At 44.3% G+C, this 14,878-nt stretch overlaps 1 protein-coding gene across 2 annotated transcripts in view; it reads right to left on the reverse strand.

Annotated features, from left to right (window-relative positions):
- The window catches only part of SH2D4A (SH2 domain containing 4A), a 661,947-nt gene that overhangs the window by 598,344 nt on the left and 48,725 nt on the right, over positions 1 to 14,878 (reverse strand). The window lies entirely within an intron of this gene.

The following is a 14,878-nucleotide window of genomic DNA, read 5'->3' on the forward strand; positions in this document are numbered from 1 at the left end:
CACTAGATCCGGTGCTGATATTAAGTGTCCGTGCCGCCCAGACCGTCAGAGGTACCGACGGACAGAGTGGTGCCTCCTTTTTTCCCTGAGCCGCTGCCAGGTGAGGTGAGGTATCCCCCTTATGCATTTTGGAAACCGTCAGCAGTACAGGATTTGCAGAAGGAAGGATTGTACATTCCTGATTGCAGGTGACTCGGTTGTATCTGTTCCAACCGTTTGAAGTGTACTTATATTGATATCTTTTTAGTTATATCATATTTTTTCACACTTGCAGTAGCAATATAGTTATGGTACTGAAGAAGGCACTGGATGAAAAGTTCTCCATATGTGCTGAAACATGTTGACCTCTTTTTTGAACAACAGACATTTATTTGCTACAGACTGTCGTTTGCACTGTTTTTAGTTTGGGCTGTGAGGAACACTAATAAAGGCAGGGTTTCTCATAGGTCAATTTTAAACTCACATATCACATTATTGTGCACTGCATTCTTTTCCCACACATTCTCAATCGCTCTCATCTGGGAGGTTAGACAGGAGTTTGGTTACTCTATCACAAAACATCCTCGGGCTCCCCCATCCTTCTGATGAGGTTGTAGCCCTTAGTGTCACTAGTGTGACCTCAATGAGGAGACCCAGATGATGAAGCATGTCACCTGGTGGTGAGTGATGGGAATCCGTTCACTTAAGTAGGACTTTTCATTGTAGTGATCTTAATTAAGATAGCTGGCGCACACCCAAATATTGTTCTGCTCTGAAGTTCACAGCGTTCAGAGTTTTGTTCTTAGACCCTTGGATATTTGTGTTGTACATATGTTGTTTTGGGGCAGGTTATCCAGGCTAGGTCTCTAAATATTGCCTCAGACCCTACTCATAACTGCGTTTTTTCTCTTCCTTCCCGAAATTAGAGATATCACCTTAGAGCTAATAATTATAATCTATCATAGAATCAGCAAACGGACTGTAATGTGTCAAGTCTTCTCTCAGTGAAGCTATACCTTTTTTAATTGCCCCACAGTAGTTGAATATCCTATTTCAATGCAGGAAGTTGCATAATAAAGAACGACTAGGCTCTTTCTATTGAGACCAAGTCTGACAGAATTTGTACGAAATACTAACTTTTACTCCATGTTTGGCCAACAAGCAAGTCTTTTATAGGTGAGGATTGTGTGCACTTAGCCTGTAGGGTTAGCATGGTGTACTTGATGTGAATTTGCTAAATGCAGAAGTCTTGAGACTCCACGTCCAGCAAAAATGTGGTCAACTGACCCCTATGGAGAGTCATTTAGCCTCTTCCCTACCTTTCGCTGGATATCGAGTGGTGGTGTTTGGAGCATAAAGCAACTTTTGGTTTGTTTGGTTACAGACACAGGGTTCTGCGGTGGAATATTGTTGCCACCCAAGAGAAGCTTCCAAGAGACAGCACATAGCGGAAGGACCTTCGTCCACAATCTGCAGCTTCTTTGTAAAGTAGCAGTAGGATTAAAGTCCCTGGCACAGTGTCACTGTAACAGCCTGCTCCATCATGTCTCATTTGGATTACCCAAGTATGTTTTCCTGTGCATGTCAAGAGTATCCTGAGAAGTGATCTTCGTGATTTTATCTTTTTCGCTCGCCAATAAAGTCCTAGACTCTGTTGTGTAAGAGGGTATATCCAAAGTGGTACTCCTTTTAACATAAGGAACTACTGTTAACATGACCAAGCCATGACACTATTGTTCGTGGTAGCCGATTAATGATAGTAGGATGCAGCCTTTTTAACATGAACCCAAGTGAAGAGATCAGGTACCTGTCCTCACCTAATTCCCCATCTGTATGAGGTGTGGCTGTTAGCGCTTGAGTACATGGGAAGTGTGGTACACACAGTTGGGTCCTACAAATGTATGTACCCTGTAAGGTTGTGAGTTGTACCATAGTGTTCTGTTGGAGCCTGCCCTGCTGTTTCCCCTTCTTTCCTGACTGCACCATGTGGTGCTCTTCTCCCTCCTCCCTGTAGAAATCGTTGTAAATCTAAATGAACATGTCTGGGTTTTAATTCACATCCACTGAATGGAGCAGGATGCATTCTTTGTGTTTAATGGATATGTACTAAACCATTTACAGCATGTACGCCTGTGACCTGAGAGAAAAAACACAAGACCAATTACTGTGGGCAAGAGTATGGACAAAGCCCGCAAGACCTTATACAAAGAGATAAGCTTCCTACTCAGTATTTGCAATGTGTGCCCTGTTCTGCTGGACGGGCATGAGCCCAGCAAACAGTTCATATTGGCCAGAAGTGGTCTACCTCAACTCATAATAGAGTGACAGTTCCTCTGAGGCTTCAACACCCAGAAGAGGTGGCAGATTTCAAGGGTATCCACTTTTACAGGAATGACTTCCTTCCAAAATGTGATGCCAACTATGAATCAGAGAGGCCAGTTTATTGGGGAACAACTGCCACTCAAATGGACATAAGAAAGGCTCCTTTGGTTTATCGACTGTTGACCCTTTACTTGAAGAACACTTTACACCCGAGTAGGGAAGGCTAAAATCAAAGGTACAATCTCCCGTGGAGGGGAAGGGGATAAAGGGCAAGACTTCTTGAGCTGTACCCAGAAAAACAAGCATTGGCATAGCCAATAGGTCTTGCCTTTGGAACCTTATAAGTATTTAGTTATGCAGCACAATATCCTTGGTGCAACAACATCAACTGTTGCATGGCTAAACACTTATAAGGTCCCAAAAGCGAGACCTATTGGCTATGCCAATGCTTGTTTCTATTGCAAGAATTCACATGCTGGCTTAGATCCTGACACACGTTTTGATGGTTCCCAAATTGTTCAGGTTGGAGGCCCTAATCCTGTGGTAGTTAAAGTTGTTCAGTTTTGGGTTGGTTGTTCTGGATGGTGACTTTCAGTGGTGGAGGAGCATTGCCCCACTGCTTTTAAGCAGTGTGTACATAGTAGAAACATAAAATGATAACTTTGTGTTATTATCATTTTATGCTTTGTGCTGTTTTGCAGGCGGGCGGGGCTGCTATCTCGGAGCAGGGAGAGGAGAAGTGGTTTGCCCACTCCTAAGTGCGCAGTGACTGTTTGATCGGCCCTCTCTGGCCGCCCAAACCAGTCATGCGCACTTTTCCCGTTCTCCATGCATTATGGCCTGCATGGAGAACATGCCCAGGCCCCATTCCCTGGTGGAGCGTCGAACCAAGATGCTCAAAGCCAATCACAACACTGCATTGCAGCGTTGTGATTGGTCAGGGGAGCCTGGGTTCTTACCAATAACAAAGCTGCATTGCAGTGTTGCGATTGGTCAGTGGGGGCTGCTGTGCTTCCTGTTCCTCGAGGCGGCAAGGTAAGTTTTTTTTAAATTCGCCACACCCCGACACGACCCTCCCCCCACAATCCCCCCACGCCTGTCCCGCCACCCGTGAGTCATGCTGGATGCCACTATATGTGCTAAGTTATCATCAGTTATGTCATAAATGATGATGTTATCTATGAAACCCAGTGCCCCGTTTTAAGGGTGCAGCAACAATAGACTGGGGGGAAGGGCATTGTTCACCACCCAATGAACCATTTGGCCTTAACTTCTAGGTAGGCCTGGAAGGTTCTCAAGCATATGCCCCCCTCTAACAGTGGTTCACTTCTGGCCCCTAGAAGAGGGGGAAAGCTGAAATCATTCATGAAAAGTGTTGGCAGGCATCCTGTTGGGACGAGTTTGTGGGGAAGATAAAGGCAGGTGGAGAGGCCTTAAACTCCACCTTTTCCTCTGACAAGAGCTCAGACAGATGCATCACCAACTAAGAAGGATTTTGTGTTACCCACCCTTCTATCCCTCAAATTTAGCTTTAGTGAAGTGATTACTTGGTTTTTAGATTTCATTTAGCAGAAATTAGGAGTAAGTAATGTATACACCACATACAATACCTTACACAACCCGCCATGTAGTTCTCTTGATACCATTTTTAGGTCTCGCCTAGCGGCGCAGCGCATGCGTGCAGCTCGCCTTGCGAGATCTATTGTTGCCGCTTTCTGTGCCGAAGGGAGATAGGAGATGGCACACGCGGACAGGAGATGTGCACGCATACGGACAGGAGATGTGCACTCCGTACGCGTGCACATCTCCTGTCCCCGGAGGCTGGCGTTACACAGTGCGCGCATCCCCCGCTTTCACTTTTCCTCCCCCACGTCGGCTCCACTGAGTCAGCTTGTTTATCCTGGAGGGAGGGATACGGACCGGTTGGGGTGTAGAAGTGACTGTTTTTGAGAGAAATTAAAATGACCTTAAAATGACACCCCAGCAGCCTGATGAATTGTGGTATCAGCGAGTTTTGCTTCCAGGAAAACAAGAGCAAGGTGAAAATAGAAACAGGGGGTTCTGACCTCCAAATATACACTCTGCGCTAACATGTTACGTGCAAATACACAGAATGGCACAAACTACGTGTATCCATGTATATGTACACACACGCGCACAGACACACTTTGTGTAATCACACCACACAGTTACACAAACACAGAGGTCCAGGTACGTGTTGTATCCCATTAAACACCAATATTACAATTCAAACCCAGTCCTACCTACCATAACCATTCTTAATGGAGATTATAGGGTCTCGCGTGGCTGCAAACCTTCTCGTCCAGCTTTAAAAAGAGGGTTCGGGCTGTGAGTTTTTTTTGGGGTGGGGGATTTTTGGAGGGGCAGTTTTGATTATAGTCCTGAGAGCCACAAAGCAGGCACAGAGTGGAGGGCAAAAGGCCGCTTGTCCATGGAGGCCCTATCAACAGAGGGAGGGAGTGATGCCAAAGGAAAAGTGAAAAGAGGGGGGCATTGTTTTTAAGCCCCTCCCCCAACTCTAGGATGGAGGTGGGAGTGAGGGGGACGAGCCTGGCTGAAAATTGGCTTCCTGCATCTCTGCGTTTTGAATCCATTTATGGTACCACCGGTCAGATGACGGCGGCCTCCGATTGGCTGGGGGTGCAGAAGGAGGCGGTGCGCCATGAGGCGCTATTCAAATTAGCTGCTGCCAGATTGAGGCAGTTAATGATTTGCTGACCTCTATAACAACAGAGACTGCCTTTCTGAACTGCAGCACGAGTGCTGTAATTAAGGCCCCGCGAAAGAAACAATACACACTCGGGCATGGTTCTTTTCGGCTTTCATCCCTTGAAAGTGCCCGAGCGGGCGTCGAGGATCACAATGACAGTCTGCGCACCCCGGCCGGCTGCTGGACGTGTCGCACCTCGGTCTCGCTTCACTTCTCGCCCCCTTGTACCTCACCCAGGCCTGGCTTTGAGGTCACACGCATTTTTACCCTGTTCATCTTTTTTGACAGTTACTATCTGGAGACATGCATATTTAATAACATGCCCCTGGGCTCCCGGAGAAGACGAAAACACTCCTGTGTTCAAAGCAGGAGCATTTTAGCTGGATTTACGTTCTGGTATTTTACCGTGGTTTAATGCAAGCGCAGCCTGCTAATCACCGAATCGGATGCACTGGCACAATGTCTCATAGGAATGTAAAAGGGCAGATTCTGACACTGAAGATACAGGCTACATATTGACCAGCGTCAAAATATATGCATTAAAGCCACCAGAAAGGGAAATAAACACTACACATAGCCTACTAATGCCCACATCTCAACTATTCAATTTATTAACGGAGTTTTTTTTTTTTTTTTTAAATTAACCAATAAGGATTGTAAATCCATGCGATTATTTGGCGAATACTGTTCTGTGCTGGTAGAGATGTATGTAAAAAGATTCTGCTGACCTTCAAACGTTTTGTACCTACACTAACTTCCCAAATTGTGTGGCGTTCTTTTTCAAACACCAGCAGCTTAGTGTTTTAGCCGATTCTATACATTTGTAATTCCATATATAAATTAACCTGGATTACAAAGAATGGAACAAATTACCGAACATCTAAAAACTAGAAATAATACGGAAACCATTTTGGAAAAAATACATCGTCGAAATCGAAACGTGGACAAGTCTTTTCCAGAACAGTGTGCTCAAACTTTAGGTACACTGTGCTGGCCAACTGGTAAGTCACAGCAAAAAGGCTTTATTTTAAGTTGTGCGCATTGGATGGTCAAAGGTCACACTGTTTAAACGAACCGTATTCTGGAATATAAGCCCATCACTGCACAGAAGCCTGGGCCATGCACTGTGAGTAGCAGATTATACAGAAGTCGAAAGACAACTCTTGCTCAAAAACATTATCCACATGCTTGTACAAATGTCCATGTATACATGGCCTGGAATATTTTAGCAATACAGCTTGCAATTTAAAAATATAAAACAACAGAAAAACATACACACTAGCAAGGAAACACTTAACATCGCTTCCAACAACACGCGCCACCTCATCACGACCTACAGGAGCCTAGCGAGAAGCGTTATAAATTTGGTTGGACAAAGTAAAAGAGAAATGACGGTTAAATAAAAATATGTTTGTCAAATGAAAATTTTTGCTTTTCCAGGTGGTCAGAGCCAGCACTACATGCAATATGTGTTTAGAAAGTCAAATGAACCAACCAAATGATTTACTAGTTGAGCAGTTTTTGCTACTTTTTTTCATATTTCAAAGCAATATTTCTGGCCCATAAGGCCTTGCCAGCTGCTAGTTTGCAAAACGATAGTGGAACCAGTACAGTCAAATTAGGAAGGATGGGGGTAAAAAAACACAAGATGATTTTAATACTCCACTTTCAAAATCAAATATGATGGCCCCTGCCACAAGCTCTACCTTTGCCTAAGCTTGTCATACTAAATGTGAATACTCTCAAGATATAACAAATTTCCACTATTTACTCTACACGGCAAGCCTTAATAATATCTTTCAATTATGACTTTTATTAAATCAACTTGGAAACCTATGCATTTTAATAATCTCACCCTCTACCCCAAAAACCTATACTCCGAAGCCGTTCAAGCGGTGCGCAAGACAGATGTACCAATGTCCTGCTGGGCCTTTTCTCTAAAGACAAAGCCAGCATCCTATTGTCGAGGCGAGTCAACCCTCTTATTGTATTTCCAATAGCAATATTTATCTGTCAGGGACAGGGGGCTGACCACTGCTGCAAGGACGGGTGATCTATGTTAAAATACAAGTAATTAGCAACGTACTGTCTTCTCTCAAGGTTCAGGCAGAAACAATGCTAATTTCTAATGCGTTCTCCATCCCTCGCTGCCACCCACCTACTGTTCCCCTCTATACAACCACACAAGAGAAACAAGCATTAAAAATGAAATAGGTCTCGCCTTTCATTAAGTTAAAGCCATTTGCTTTGCTCTACAATACCATTAGCAAAGCAAATGGCTTTAACTTAATCAAAGGCGAGACCTATTGCATTTTCAATGCTTGTTCTTTGTGTTTTGCTGTTGTAAAAGTAGTTGTTTCAGCATGGTGGCTCCCTTCTTCGAAGCCAATGTACCATATATTACACACTATAACATGTTTCCCCCTGATTGTATGTATTTATATATGTGTGTCTGTGTGTGTGTCTGTGTGTATACACACACACAAACATATATAGATTTTTTCTTATGTGCATCTTTATAGATTTAATGTCAGTGAAAGTAAATGTAGACCAATAATAGATATTATTTACTGCAACTGTACTAATAAACACACATTTACACATGTATTACGTGGTACAGGAAAATAGACATGAGAAAAGAAAATGTATTAATTTTTTTGCGAAAGGGGGGGGAGCATCATTAACCTGCCTTTTTGTGAGTCATGGCCCCTCTCCACACTCAACAGTAGCTATAAATAGCATATTACACTATGCTCATCTGTATATTACTATATGTTAAATGATTATGGTTTTATTTTATTTTCTTGCACACAATGCAGTGGTATAAAACCCACATTTTACAGTGTAATGTGGAAAGTATTTTACAGGTGCTTAACCACTCTGCAGACTTCTACCATTGTTAGGACCAATAGGTTTATGTGGAAATGGAGAACCAAATTATATGGCACTGCTATCTAAATTTGGCAGCAAAAAAGGCAAATTATTCCACACATTCTCTAGCAGTAATATGTTGGTGCATTAGAGCTCAAAACAACATTTTTATTGAAATCTGCAAATCGTGTGTCTTTTAATGTGACAAGTTTGGTAACACTGACAAGTTTGGTAACACTGACAAGTTTGGCAGAAAATCAACCACTAAATTGCATTATTCCACTGCCCATGACCACTGTCCATTATATTCTCAATAGTCTATTCACGAAATGTAAACAAAACGTAAACACCTTAAATTTAGTTAGTGCATGTTCTCTCTTCTACAGCCTGTATAGTTTTAGCAATGCAAAAGGTGTTTTTTCAAAACTTCTACACACCAAACAAAATAGTCCAATATTACGCTTACTCTTTTCAATTTACATTCTCCTTTAAAAAAATACACCTTTTTCAAGAAAGCAACCCCAAAAGGAACATGCAGCCTAAAAACCCCATTGCATGCAACATGTGCAATAAAGTCCATATTGTCATGTCGAGATCCTGGGTCACATTTACCAAAAAACTGGACGTTTAGCTCTTGGTATTGCACTAACAGCACTATTTCCAAAGCCCATATTTCACAAGATTGATGCCATGCCAGTGTGAATTATGTTTCATATTTTTCTAAGAAATTCTATAATTTCCAATAATTAATGCTTTCAACCGATGGGAAGCACATTTCAATTGCCTCTAGAACCCAGGGAGTGTCTGTAGACCTTTCTGCAGCTTGACAGGAACACACACAGGACTGACTTGCTCGTTTTTTGCAACGATTTTTATACATCTGCAAATAAAGATGTATTTACTCCTTACTCAAAGCTTTTCGATAATTCCCAGCAATTATGCTGTTCTCATGAACTACTGAAATAGTCAGGTTGGGTGAAGCAATGTCTGTGAATAATGCATTATCTAACCTATAGTGTGTCAGCGATATTAATAGCCAAACATAAGGGAATTTAAACCCCGTTTTACCTGTTACTTCACTATTTTTTGACAATCACCAGATTTCGAACAGCCTTCTGACATATGTGTGTACATACACAAGTCCAGTTCTTTAAGGGTTTGCTCAAAATTGAAAATGTTTAAAAGGATTTTAAGGCATTTTAAAAATCTTAAAGACCTTCCAGCACAAATTTCTCAACAGCATCTGCATCAAATTTCACCAATTATGAATTGCACATGCAACCTACTTGGACCATGTGCCCACTTAAAACGTGTAAAAACTGATCCAGTTGTTTTCAAGAAAAAAAATAAAGTACATATGATGAAAATGCGTCAATAATCGACTCATATTCAGTGAGTGTCATATTTTTTAATTAGAATACACATACCCCTTGCAAATAAACACCACTAAAAAGCAGTGGAAGATTATGTTATTAGGACTGTATCATTCCACCTTTATCTACTTACTCCACTAGTTACCCACTCACTTTTATGCACTTGAAAAAAATAAATGATTTGCAAAAAATACTGAAGAATCATCAGCACACCACCCGACTTGACACACAGCATTTTTTGGGTTGGATAGGGAGGAATATATATTATTTTTGTGACTTATGCAGTGCTTTCGTGTGTTTTAGAGCACCTCAATTAGTAAATTATAATACTTTCGAGAATATATTCTGTTGTAGTCAGCAGTCATAGTAAACGTAACGGTCAGTGAAAACATATCTCCAGCATATGCATAGATACACATGCAGACTCATACAAACGCATCAATGCACACACGTGTACATGTACCATGCCGCACTGTGAGACAGTGTTACGCCAATAAATTGGGGTGTATTTTAAGGCAGCAGTGCAAAAGCCTGGGTTTAAGAATAGAACAATAAGCAGTAGCACTATATTTAAATAGATAACATGCATGGAGCCTGTGAAGCGCTCGTTTTTTGGCGCTATAATGATATAATCGTACATTATACAACGTTCATACATGATAGAATAGAGCCTGCTCCCGTCAATGCCTTCGGCCCGACAGTAGTTCACCGCGTTCAAGCAACCGCTTGGGCAACACAGGCCGGCACTCGTTTTATTTTATAGCAGTAATATGAAGGCGCTACTGTGCGTCCTCGTTGCATTGTAACTTGCTGTGATAGTCACATCGGCACAACACACGTGATGTAGCGTTTAAAAGTTTGAGAATTGTAGGGGTGCGTTATATTCACTGTTAGTCGGCACCCGTATATAACCAAATGTGTACTCAGGGATTTCGTGTGCAATGTATTACAACTGTATAACCTATATCGATTTTAGTAGAAGTGCTAGCTATGTACAAGCACATGGTAAACGTATTAGAGAAATGTATAGTGTTTAGCTACGGGAAATGCAATGTGGTGTTAGAAATGTGTACCCCAGACTTCGTGTCTGTAGGTTGTTTAGGTTGACCACACATGAAAGAAAGACGTAAATGTCAATACTGTGATTGAAACCTGCTTGTGTAACCGAAGTAGTGGCCAGAATTCGCATATATCGTTGAGGCGAAAGGCCTGGTATTTTCTTATGTTAGCCAAGGGCAATAGGCCAAAAGGGATTTATTCCAGTAGAGGTTTTAGGCTGTAGTAAATTGCAACTTAAACGATGTGAAGAATGTCTGCTTTGCATGATCTCACCCCAGGTGCAAGGACAGTTGCTCGTTAGTAGAGAAGCTCTTTGTTCGTAATTTGAATTATGTAGAGAAAGCCAGACATGGGAGTGTATTGGAATGTGCCAATCGTAACTCCTAGTGCGGATGGCGTCTGGGACTCAAGGCCAAGCGATGGACGATGGAACTGGACAGCGCTCTGTGGAAAAGTACTGAAAGACGACCCCGGAAGGAGAGGAGGCGCAAAGGGCGTGTTCGGAGACTTGGGGTACTGTATTAGGGACAGCGCCCCGAGGGTGGAGGCAGAGCAGAGCGGGGCAGCCCAAAGCAGAGGACGGCTAGGCGAAGGGTAGAGGGGGCAACTTAGACCAAGCTCTCTAAGTGAGGACTTCTTAGGAAGTTTCGATCTGACACCTTTTATTCTGATGAGGGTCTCAAGGGATTGCTATGTAGGGATGTCACCTAGTACAGAGTAGGGACAGAGATGGTATGGTTCAGTGTCCCTAGTATCGACATTTGCTTGGTAGTGTTCTACCTCATGCTTTTAGAGATTGTACTTTTAGTTATTTTTAGCCGTATGCGGATTCTTCGTAGAGTAGCATTTGTTTTAGTGCCTATGTACTTGTTGTGCCTCGTGTTGAGGACTTTGTATCTCCAAATCTTTATGTTGACAATAAAAACCAGAGAGCCAAGAGATTAAGTTTCGAGTCCTTGATTATGGCAAATTGCAGACTGTAATTGTGATAACGGTAATTTTCCCTCCATGCTATCAGGCAAGTAAAAAGTTCCATCTGACCAGAGTGGGTTCCAGTAGATAATTGCGAGATACTAAAATAGGCCGGAGCAGTTGGTAGCAAACGAGGATGGTTTCTTACTGATAGCGAGGGAAGATTAGATAAGGATAAGTGACCCTTGAGGCCCAAGAGACGATAAGTGATGCTGAATCATCAGATGGCGAGCAGCAGACGGCGGCAGATGAGCATCGATGGCGAGTAGCAGCGCGGCAGAAAGCAGCAGTTCCAGGAGTGAGTATGAACATAATGAGTGGTTGTAGATTGCGGTGTTGATTTGTTGTGTGATGTCTTGCGGAGTTGTTGTGTATGTCGTGTGATTGTGAGATCAGGCTGTGAGCGCGCGCAGCCCGGGAATTGTGGTGTAGAAGACACCTGAGATAGATTTTGTTGACCACCCAAAGGAGATCGTGAGGTACCATCGATCACCTGGACCGAGATAGGGGGAGCGAATGCGTGTGTGTATGGCAACTTAACGCTGGTCGTGGGTTGTGGTGAGCAGATCGGAGTGTTAGTAACCTATCAGAGGCGTTTTTGTCTGGCCGGACGGGGGCAGACGGGCGCCAATCGAGGTCAACAAGGTCGAGAGACTGTGGACGGACAGTCAGAGGCTGTGGACGGACAGCCAGAGAAATAACTTAATTGGTTATTTCAGTGTATGAATGGGACGTGAGTAAGCGTGAAACGAGTTTGGAGAAGGGAACTGCTGCGAACGAAGGAAGGTGACGTCAGAGGGTGTCGCGCTGTGATAGGCCGGTTGGTGTGAGTCGCGCTGTTATTGGAGGATTTGAGAACAAGAAGTAAATAGAGCGCAAGATCGAATTTGCTCATTATGAAGTGCCTTAGGGCTTTGCGAGAGTTGTGTAGAGGTGATAGGCATGTGGTTGTCCGCGGGGGAGAAGAAGCTCCTCCCGAGGATACACCGGCACATTACATGGCACAGAATGTGGGGTTACATACTATCGTTTGGATCGAGAATTGGCACAAGGTTACACAAGGTGAAGGGGAATTAGCTTTCCCGAGGTACGGCTCATTTAGATTAGCGGTGCTGTACCAACTGAAGACGGTGATGGGGTCCTTAAAACCCTTGCCAAGACCAGCACAGTTTGAAGCATTACATGCGTGGATCCGAGCAGCGCATGATAAGGAAAAGGGAAGAAGTCAGGAGAGGATGAGGAAGTCGATTAGGGCGTTTCAGGATGCCAAATGGGACGCAGCGGAGAAAAGATGGAGAGTGCAGACAATCGAGGAAGCGAAACTGTATCCCGCGATAATGGAGGAGACGGGGATAAGGAATGGGAAAGCACAGAAAGAGGATAGTGATTCTGATGATGATGTATTGCAAAGATTGCTAGACGAGAGACCACCCCCTTATAACCCGGATGAGGCAGATGATAGGTGGAGCGAGAGAGAGGAAACTAGAAGGGTAACGATCCAGCCCGAGACCAGAGTGGAAGGGTTGGTCTCGTTTGAAACAGCGAGTTCACAGGGTCAGTCGGGGACCAGCCGAAGGATTGAAGGAGAGATGAGGTTACCGGATGCATTGAGGGTACCGGTCACCATTGGACCGATTGTGTCTATATACAGCCCGGAATCAGAGGCGAGAGAGAGGTCCGAACGAGAGGCAGAGAGAACTAGGCGAGAAAGTGGGGAAAGTGAGTTGGAAGGGGCAACGGCCCGACCTCCAAGCCCTGTACAATGGAGTACACCATTAGCAGCGGTGTCGGACACATCTAGGGGCGAAGAGGACGAGAGACCGGTGAGGCCGAGGACTCTGATGGAGTCGAGACCAGATTTAGGATCATGGGTACCGCCAAAGAAGCAAATGAGCTGGAATATGGGCCGAGCGGGGACAACCCCAGTTGCCTTTACGAGCCACTCTGCTCCCATAGAACTACCAGAGGAAAGGAGAGAGCAGGAATCGGAATGCGAGTATGATGAGGGACGTGGAGCAAGTTGTCAGGTGTTGAAAGGAGCCTTGAAGGCAGGAATGATAGATGTAGTAAGACTTAAAGCAGAGGCGGATGAAATAATATATGGGAATCTACCTCTGGAGAGAGTATTGACCTATACTCCCGATGAATTGCTTTTTGTGGCAAAGGATGTGACTCGTAAAGCACGAGTGGCACATGAGAAACTGGCGGGTTTGGCTAGAGAATATGGGGTGGATCTATCCAAGACTAGAGCATTGCAAGGGAGCCATAGGATGCATTGTACCGAGCGGGAATTGGAAGAGAAAAGGGTTGTTGGTCTAAGGTCACATACCAAGGAATTGATTGTAGCTATGAGAATATGGCTGATGCTCGACAAATGGCAAGAGAAATGGGCTAGGAAAAGGAATTCTAGGGGAGCGAAAGGAGGGAGCTCTGAAGGAGATTTGCAGGAGGTAAAGATCCTTCCTTTGAGAGAGGTGGCGAATGGAGGATATGTGCATGTACCATGGAGCAGGGGGGATTTGGCATCATTTACGAATGATTTTCCCAGGCTCAGGGAGAAGCCTGCAGAGTGGTACAAGCAAGTTGAGCGTTTCGTTAAGATTTCGAAGGTGTTGTGGATAGATCTGAACACCTTATTCGATATCGTAGTTCCGGGAGATCTGTGGAACGCATGTAAAATTGCTGTTGATTGGCCGGACTATGAGCCTGATAGGAACATAGTTACAAATGGTCCGTCGCCCGTGGTAATGAGGCTGTACGATAAGGTAATTACGTGGTTGAAATCGAAGGTTTCACCCCAGGACATCGATTGGGTGAAGATAGACAGGACAGTGCAGGAGCCAAAGGAGACAGTACATGAATTTTATGAGAGACTTTTGAAGGCTTTTAAGCAGTACAGTGGTTTAGATGAGCTGGAAACGAAGGACATGGGACAGTTTGTGTCTAAGTTTGTGCTGGGTTTGAAACCCGAAGTCAGTCTCATGATACAGCAGCATTTGATCTGTTGGCAGAATAAGCCTGTAGATGAGATCTTGCGGTATGCTAGATACTGCACGGATGAGATTGAGTCCAAGCACAAGAAGATGAAGGATAACTTATTGCTCATTCAGATGCAAGCGGCTCAGGGACCGCCGAATGGGGGTCCAGTGGGGCGAAGACAGGGAAATTATCAGACAGGGAATCAGAATATGCAGGGTCAGGGAAGGCCGAGACCCGTAGACCCTAGGACAGGAATAGATGTAGCGATCTTGAAGAAGACGACTGCTTGTCACCAGTGTCACCAGGTGGGACACTGGAGGCGCGAGTGTCCCTTGAACCCCTATAATCAGCCGCAGATGGAGGGAGGAATGGGTCAGGTCCCTGGGGCGGAACAGGTACAGACGGTGACTGTACCGAGAACGATGCAAGGGGGGACAGGCGTCTCGCAGGTGCAGGTTCCCCAGCCACCCAGGATGCAGAACATACAGCAGGGAGCTCGGACTTATTTGCAGATGCCCATGTTCGAAGTGGAAGAGGAGAGGGATGCGGATTTGCTGGCGCAGTTAAGTTTGGGTCAGGACGATGATTGCCT

Source organism: Triturus cristatus, chromosome 2_2 (assembly GCF_964204655.1).
Source record: "Triturus cristatus chromosome 2_2, aTriCri1.1, whole genome shotgun sequence".
NCBI lineage: Eukaryota > Metazoa > Chordata > Amphibia > Caudata > Salamandridae > Triturus > Triturus cristatus.